The sequence below is a fragment of the Helianthus annuus genome, chromosome 1 (genome assembly GCF_002127325.2).
Source record: "Helianthus annuus cultivar XRQ/B chromosome 1, HanXRQr2.0-SUNRISE, whole genome shotgun sequence".
Classification (NCBI taxonomy): domain Eukaryota; kingdom Viridiplantae; phylum Streptophyta; class Magnoliopsida; order Asterales; family Asteraceae; genus Helianthus; species Helianthus annuus.
The window spans coordinates 73,552,974-73,561,277 of record NC_035433.2 but is presented as its reverse complement, the minus strand read 5'-3'; the positions used below and the strand labels follow the sequence as shown (position 1 = coordinate 73,561,277).

The following is an 8,304-nucleotide window of genomic DNA, read 5'->3' as shown; positions in this document are numbered from 1 at the left end:
CAAACTTTACGTAAACGGGGAATGATGCTTGGTTAACTATGAAAGTAAAGGATCACTTCTGTGATAAAGATGCAAAGACACAATGATTTATACGAGGAAAAAGCCCTTGATCAATGAATGATCTCCGGCATAAAAAACCTCGGGTGATGGCAATTACCGATCACCAAACTTCAATATAACAAAAATATGATTACAACTTTGAATGATAATGAGCTGAGTACAAGGATCGCTATTGCTTTTGGTGTCTAAGTGTGTGAGAGTTGCCTTGTATGTTCGTGTGTCCCCTTCCGAATGGAGAAGAGTGGTACTTATACATGTGTGGGTGACCTATTTTAGGTAAAATGACTAAATATCAGCTCATTACCCCTTTAGAAATAAAGATAATCTAGCCTAAATTGCTGCCCATAGATCAAGCCATGTTTCCATATCTCGTACAACGTCTATCTCTGATTTAGCTCTTGCCATATTTGTGAATACGCGTCCCTGGATCATGATCTTTAGAGCATATCCTGCTAGATGTTCCTGCAAAACAATATTGTAGTAAGCGAAGGTGACCGTTAGTATAAGGATCACCATAACGTCCCATGATCCTGATCTTGAAGTCCGGCTGAGGATCACTGCCTGCCAAAGAAACAAGGATCACTGGTTAGGATCACGTATAAGGATCACTTATAGTAAAAATCCAGCCCTAACAGAAAGTAAGAATTTTGTAAATTTAGCCAGATACTATAGGCAGTTTATTAAGGATTCTCTTAGATAGATATATCCTTAACTAAGCTAAAACAATTAATTCTAAATAAAAACCTAAACAAAAAGAAGCCTCTAGCATAAATTAACAAATATTCCAATCCTAGTCTTACTAGAAGGAACAGAAGATTTTAAAGTATATGGTAATACATCAAAGCTAAGATTTAGATGTGTGGTAATGCAACGCAAAAAGGTAATTGTGTATGCATCAGGGCAATTGAAAAAGCACGAAGAAAGCTATACCACTCATGACTTAGAATTAGTAACCATAATTTTGCCCTTAAGAAGTAAGTTTACTATCCATTCGGGTCATAAGAATTTAAGATACATATTTGAGCAACAAGAATTAAACATGAGGAAAAGGAAATCCTCGGTGACTACGACTGTGATATTTAGTATCACAAAGGAAAGGCTGAAGACGGTTAGAAGAGTATACAAATAATAAACAAGAGTCATAGGAGTTCGAGTTGGAGACAAAATGCTATTGAAAGTATTTCCTTGGAAAGGAATTTAAGAAGCTAAGTCCAAGATACGTAGGACCATTTCCAGTAATCCAACGAATAGGACCAGTAGCTTATCGTTTACAATTACCAGAAGAGTTAGCAGGAGTACATGATGTGTTTCATGTATCCAATCACAAGAAATGTCTCACAGACGAATCTCTGGTAGTACCTCTTCAAGATATAGAGATAAATGAAAAACTGAAATTCGTAGAGAAACCCTTACAAATAGAAGACCGGAAGATTAAGTTTTTCAAAACACAAACGACTAGTGCTAGTGAAAGTCAAATGGGAATCCAGAAGAGGACCAGAGTACACTTGGGAACTGGAAGCAGAGATGAAGCGAAAAAAAAAAACCCCCATCTATTTCAGTAAATCTCGAGGACGAGATTTTTCTTAAGGTGGGGAGGATGTAACAACTCTCATTAAAATTAATATTTAGTGTGTTAATTATTTATTAAGGAAACCCTAATTGAGAAACCCAAGTAATTCCGCATAAACCCTAAAATTTTTAGAACAATCAGAAATAGGATTAGGGCCCCTAAAACTTAGGGGGGTAAACCCTAATTGATAATTATCATCACAAATCGCTGTCTAAATTGAATTTATCAAAACTGTCGACTCACCTGAGCTAGTTGGACACGTACCTACCCTACCCTAAAAATGACACCCCAGGCGATACGCGGGAGGTGCCACGAATTCTTCCGCGACACGCGGGAGATACAAATTTTGGGTATAAATAGAGGGCCTTGGGACTTGAATTCTGACACTGAAACGACGTTAAAATTCGAATTATGCTCTGAGATATCATAGAAATCGTTCACAAACACACACGATTCACGAAGTGCTGCCGCAATCAGGGTAATAACTCAATCGCTATTACGATTCATTTTCCGACTGATCAATATATCCAATGGATGTTTAAGTGCCGCCCACATAGGGTTATACTTTGTCGTTCGTCGTTAAATCGATGGATGTTTAAGTATCGCACTTTGTCGTTCGTTGTGAGAATTTGATCTCGTGAGTTATCGTAAATGCTGTATTGATCACTAACCCGGTTGTGTGTGTGCATTATTATTTAAATTAGGTTAATCACAGGCAAATCAGTAAGGCTTATACTCTGCTCGTTAAATCTGCAATGCGAGTCATTCTCTTTTTATCAACTGTTTTACAATACTCCAAATTATTTTCAAAAAGTTATAATTACAGGGACTAAGTTGTGGATATCTTGATTTATTGGTTAGTGGGGTATTGTGCACATTACTATTTCTCCCAGTTAGGTTCATTGACCTACTAGGGAGGAACGTCACTATTAGAGTTCATTGACCTAATAGTGGTATGACCATCTTCACCATTGTGACTTGTCACCATTGTGACAGAAGGCCAGATAAAGATAGGATAGGAACCATCGTAATCGCTCTTATGCTGTAATTTATAACTAAGGGTCATTTCATAAAACCTGAATGAACTCACTCAGTATTGTCACACCCCCAAAATCCACCTGCGGAGTACTACCGCTTGGAGGAGTGACTGACCAGGATCTAGCCACCAATCATATTGAACAAGCATATGAATAGTTATAAAAGTCTAACCAATACAATTGGTGTTCAAACAAAACATAGTTTAAGTTGCAAGCGGAAGCATAAGTTTTAAAACCAAAACATAAGTTCTATTGTTTCCAAGTTTAACATGGCACGCAACTATCATGTCCCACAACGACTCTCCCCCGTGCAAGCTCCAGCTAAGTACCTATGGTCCTGCAAAGCATGTAGTAACGAGTCAACAACAAGTTGAGTAAGTTCACAGTTGGGTGTTCGTTTTAATTTGTTTCGAAAACAGTTTTCCTTTATCTGGCATCCTGCCGTGGGGGTTACCCCATAGTTGAAAACGTGACTTGTTTATTCCGAGTTACTCTGGCATTCCAGCCGTGGGGGCTACCCCGTGTTAGTTATCTGGCACTTCGGCCGTGGGGGCTACCCCATGTATACACTAGACTCGTTACCATATCGACTGCTGACTGTAGTCATGTTTATGTGCCCTGAAACTGTCAATGTCTATCATCATTGACGTGCCCCAGATCCATTAGTTCACGCCCGTCCTCTGCGGCACGGTGTGAGGTTTGTCAGACCTAAATAGCGCTATCTAACTAATGACCCGCTCGCCATTGGCCCGACGATTAAGTCGATATAAAAGGAGGGACTTCGTGATAGAGTTTTGGTCTAGTACGAGTTATCTGTCCGTGAGGACGAGGAATTACATTCCTGAACCATTGCTGTCCTACCCAAGGAGGACGAGGAATCTACGTTCCTTGACCCCATTCCCAACCCAGGGAATCCCATGCTTTGTAGAGGGTGTGAACTCACCTTGGTTTGCTCGGCAGATACACAGAAAAGTCAATCAAGTTGTAAGTGGTCAACTACGTCCTAACATAGATACCATTCAAGTCAGGTTCATATCCAAGTAGTGCACGTATGTTCTACACGTATACTAACAAGTAACAATCATGGCATACATATCTAGCATGGCAGTTCAACAACAGTTCGTAACAGGTTCCATGGTAACGTTCATGTAACAACCAAAGTCTAAGTGTGGCCCAAATAGTTGGACTCGTAATAGCACGCAAGCCCACGCATTCAACAGTAACACAAGAAGCCCATAAGTCCGGCCCAAATATCCAAGCCCGTAGCAGTGTGGAAGTCCAAATAGTGTGTACATGTATATGGTCTCGAGTCGAGACTGTGCGGTCTCGAGTGTAGCTTACAAGCTCTCGAGTCGCAACCGAGGTGGTTTCGGGTCATGCATGTATTGGTCTCGAGTCGCAATCGGACTCGCAAGCAGGGTCTCGGGTCATGATGTTTGTGTGATGGTCATGTGTGGTGATGTGTGTAAAATGCAACATATAAATCACATCAATTAAGGCATAAAACTAACCCTTTTTAAGTACTAATGTTGGAAAAAGAGTGTTTTTGTCTTCCTTTTGTATTTTTCAGGATGAAATGAGCTCAAAATCACAAAAGAAGCAAAAAGACAACTAATTCTACCATAAATACAAGAAAAGGAACAAAAGTAGACTGCCCGGACCCTCAACGGCACCTCCCAAAGCAAAGGAGAAGAAACAGAGTCTGAACACGCCCCGTGTCCAGCGAACACGGGGGCGTGCCCAGGAAGCAGCAGAAAAGACAAACCAGTAGAAGCTTCCATTTCCCACCACGGGGCCGTGTCCAGCGGGCACGGGGGCGTGGTGAAAGTACAGCAGGCGCATTAATTGTAATTCGCAATTACAATTAATGAAGAGAGAGAATGTCAGACGGGCACGGGGCCGTGTCCAGCGGGCACGGGGCCGTGTCCAGCGGACACGGGGCCGTGTCCAGCCTTCTGTTCAGCCTATAAATAGAGGAGCTTGGCTTCATTCTCTCTCATCCCTTGGCACACCACCTCTCTCACACTTCATCCACCACCCACCACCACCATAACACCATCATCCACCACCATCATCCATTGTCCATCGTAGAGTGTGTGAGTCGTCTCGGGATCCAAGATTGATCGTAAGAGTTCTTGACAATCAAGGCCATGTTTGCCTAAGTCTCTTACATCACTTGGTGAAGACAAGTGTTTAGTATAATACTTTTTATTTTTAATCTTTTGCACTTTTTATTTGGTTTTGTATTAATGACTTTAATAACTAGTTACTTATGTTGAAGGTGATCTTTCCTTATCGTTTGTCCGTGGTGTCTTGGCATTATTTTACTGTCTATATAAAATAAAAGATTTTCACCATTCATATCTCCACGGTCTATATGGAGGTATGTTGGCTACCTGGTCGGGGGTTAAGGGAACGGTTTGGTAAGGGTCTTGCCCTTGTTCAGCGTTTAGAGGTCCTGCTTGGGACCTGGGTCAAATTTAGTAGGATCTCCTTCAATGCCCATAGGTATTGGATGGCGGGGATCCAAACTCTTTGACCCCCTCATAAGTTAACTACTATTAATACTATAACCCGGCTATTTAGGACTGTATCCCTGCTGACTCAGACTACTTAGCCGAGGGTAACGTCACCGCCAAAAGCGGGGCCTACCACAATTTGCATTAATAACTTAATTCATTATCTTTCAATAATCCGACCCTTTAGGATTGTATCCTTGCTGACTCAAACTACTGGGTTGAGGGTAACGTCGCCTTCAAAAGAGGGGCCTACTACAATAACTAAGATAATCTCTTAAACAAGTGCAAAAGTGCAAAAATAATCAAAGGTTATACTAATACACGTGTCGGATCCAAGTGATTCATCTTGTCTATCTGTTTTTATTTTATTTTTATTTTCAGCATTTAGTTAGTTTTTATTTTTCTTAGTTTAAAACATTTTTCTAACTTTTTGATTTGATTAAACGTTGAGGATAAACCGGTATTAAAAGCTCTTGTGTCCTTGGACGACCTCGGTATCTTACCAACACTATACTACGTCCACGATGGGTGCACTTGCCCATATGTGTGTTTAGTGTTAGTGAATATCGTGTTTTATAAATTTAAAACTTGGCTAAAAGTGTAAAAAGGGGCTTAAATATACATCAAAAATATATACACACCGACACGCATCAAGTTTTTGGCGCCGTTGCCGGGGACACAAGGATTTTAAGAAAGTTAGGAATCAGCGGCCTAATCATATTTTTATTTTTTTTAATTTTTTTTAGGATTTTTTTTAATTTTTCAGCTTCTGCAGAGCTCAACACGGGGCCGTGCCTGGTTGGACACGGGCCGTGCTCAGCATCGTTACTGGCAGTTTTTGTTTTTCAAGTTACCGAAGGCTGACCACGGGGCCGTGCCGGTGCAACACGGGGCCGTGTCCAACTTCCAGTAACTGGGATCTGAAAAACAATCACTGTAATTCCGACCACGGGGCCGTGTTCGCTCAACACGGGGCCGTGGTGAACCTTCTGACCAACATTCTTTTCTGTTTTTATTGCAGGACTTGGAACCCGACGCCAACCTCACGTAGTGTATGAACTCCGGTTCCAATAAAGACATAAAAGAACCATTAGAAGAACCCGAACGCTTTCTCAGAAAAAGGTTAAAAGCCAAAAACCAAGAGAAGGTTTCGGGTGATCCACCTCCAATGGCGGACCAACGTACCCTTATGGATTATCTACGGCCCACCGTAGGTAATCTAGGCGCCGCTATCAATGCTCCTAATGTCGAAGCCAATAACTTCGAACTTCGACCGCATTTGATACAAATGCTCCAAAACTCCGCAACCTTCCACGGGCTTGCGGACGAGGATCCCCATCTACATATAACTAATTTCTTAGAAATATGTGATATCTTTCGGATCAATGGAGCATCAAACGACGCCATCCGCCTCCGTATGTTTCCATTCTCACTAAAAGACCGAGCGAAAGCTTGGCTCAACGCCCTCCCAGCTGGTTCGGTAAACACCTGGGATGAACTAGCCCAAAAATTTCTATATAAGTATTTCCCTCCTGCTAAAACTGCTAAATTAATGACTGAAATTAATACATACTCACAAGAGGACGGGGAATCCTTATATGAAACTTGGGAAAGGTTCAAGGAGCTATTACGCAAGTGTCCCCATCACGGCCTCGCAATATGGCAACAAGTATCCACTTTCTACAATGGATTGTTGCCACACACTAGGCAGACACTTGATTCTAGCTCCGGGGGACTTTTAGGTAACCGACGCCCACATGAAATATATAATCAGATTGAGGAAATTGCTCAAACCAATTTTCAATGGCACACCCCCCGGGGAAATAAGTCTATCGCCCCGGGCGCCCATAAGGTCGACGAAAGCACTTCTTTACAAGCCCAAATCGAGGCCCTTTCTTCAAAAATAAAAAAATAGAAATGACAAAAACCGTCTCGGTTATGGCTTGTGAAGGGTGTGGTGGGTCACATGAAAATTGGAGTTGCATGAAAGAAACGGACGATCAACAAGAAATGGTAAACTACATTGATAATAGACCTAGGCCGTCAGGTCCTCCAACGGGAACTTACAACCAAGGATGGCGAAACCACCCAAACCTTAGTTGGAGGGAACCCGGCAATAGTAGTAACCAACAAACCCAACGAACAAACTTTCAGCAATCAAGAAATGAGTCACAAAATTTCACTCAACAACAAGGTGGACGAGAAAGGCTCGAAGATACTATATCTCGCCTCGTCTCTGACACTGATAAGAAAAACTCGGAAAGATTTCTACAATTAGAGTCTAATTTTAGGAATCAACAAGCTAGCATTCAAAACATAGAAAAACAAATAAATCAAATAGCTCAAAACTTTTCCAAGAGACCGCAAGGCGCATTACCTAGCAATACCGAAACAAACCCAAAGGCGCAAGTTCACCTCATCACACTACGAAACCGCACCGTAGGGCCTGCAGAAGTACCGCCACCTACGGAAGAAACGATGCCAACACCTCTGCAGGAAAAGAACTCTCCTCCATCACCAAAGCCTACCAAGGCTCCTCGAGTTCCGTACCCCGGTAGGTTAATTCGTCAAAAGACCAATGAGCAATTCGCAAAATTCGAAAGTCTGTTAAAACAGTTGCATGTCAATATTCCTTTTATCGAAGTCCTAACCCAAATGCCCAAATACTCTAAATTTATGAGGGACTTCCTTAACCGTAAAAAGAAAATTGAAAATTTGCAATTAGTTAATTTAGGCGAAGAATGCTCTGCCCTCGTACTCAATAAACTACCCCAAAAGAAAATCGATCCCGGAAGTTTCACGATTCCATGCTCAATAGGGGAATCACCCGTTCGCAATGCCTTGGCCGACCTAGGGGCTAGCATTAACCTCATGCCCTCATCAATGTTCAAAAGGCTTGGCTTGGGAACCACGAGCCCTACAAAAATAAGCATACAACTCGCTGATCGATCCGTCAAGTTCCCACAAGGTGTCATCGAGAATGTCTTGGTAAGGGTAAGCAGATTCGTTTATCCAGTTGACTTTGTCATACTCGATATGGAGGAAGACACCGAGGTCCCCCTTATACTAGGGAGACCCTTCCTTGCCACGGCACAAGCAGTGGTAGACATGAATGACG

General features: G+C 42.0%; 1 non-coding gene across 1 annotated transcript; it reads right to left on the bottom strand.

Annotated features, from left to right (window-relative positions):
* Positions 1-6,732: 6,732 nt before the first annotated feature.
* Positions 6,733-6,839, bottom strand: LOC118482978. Its single transcript, XR_004869403.1, has one exon. It is a non-coding gene; the product is annotated as a small nucleolar RNA R71 (small nucleolar RNA).
* Between the last annotated feature and the right edge of the window lie 1,465 nt (positions 6,840-8,304).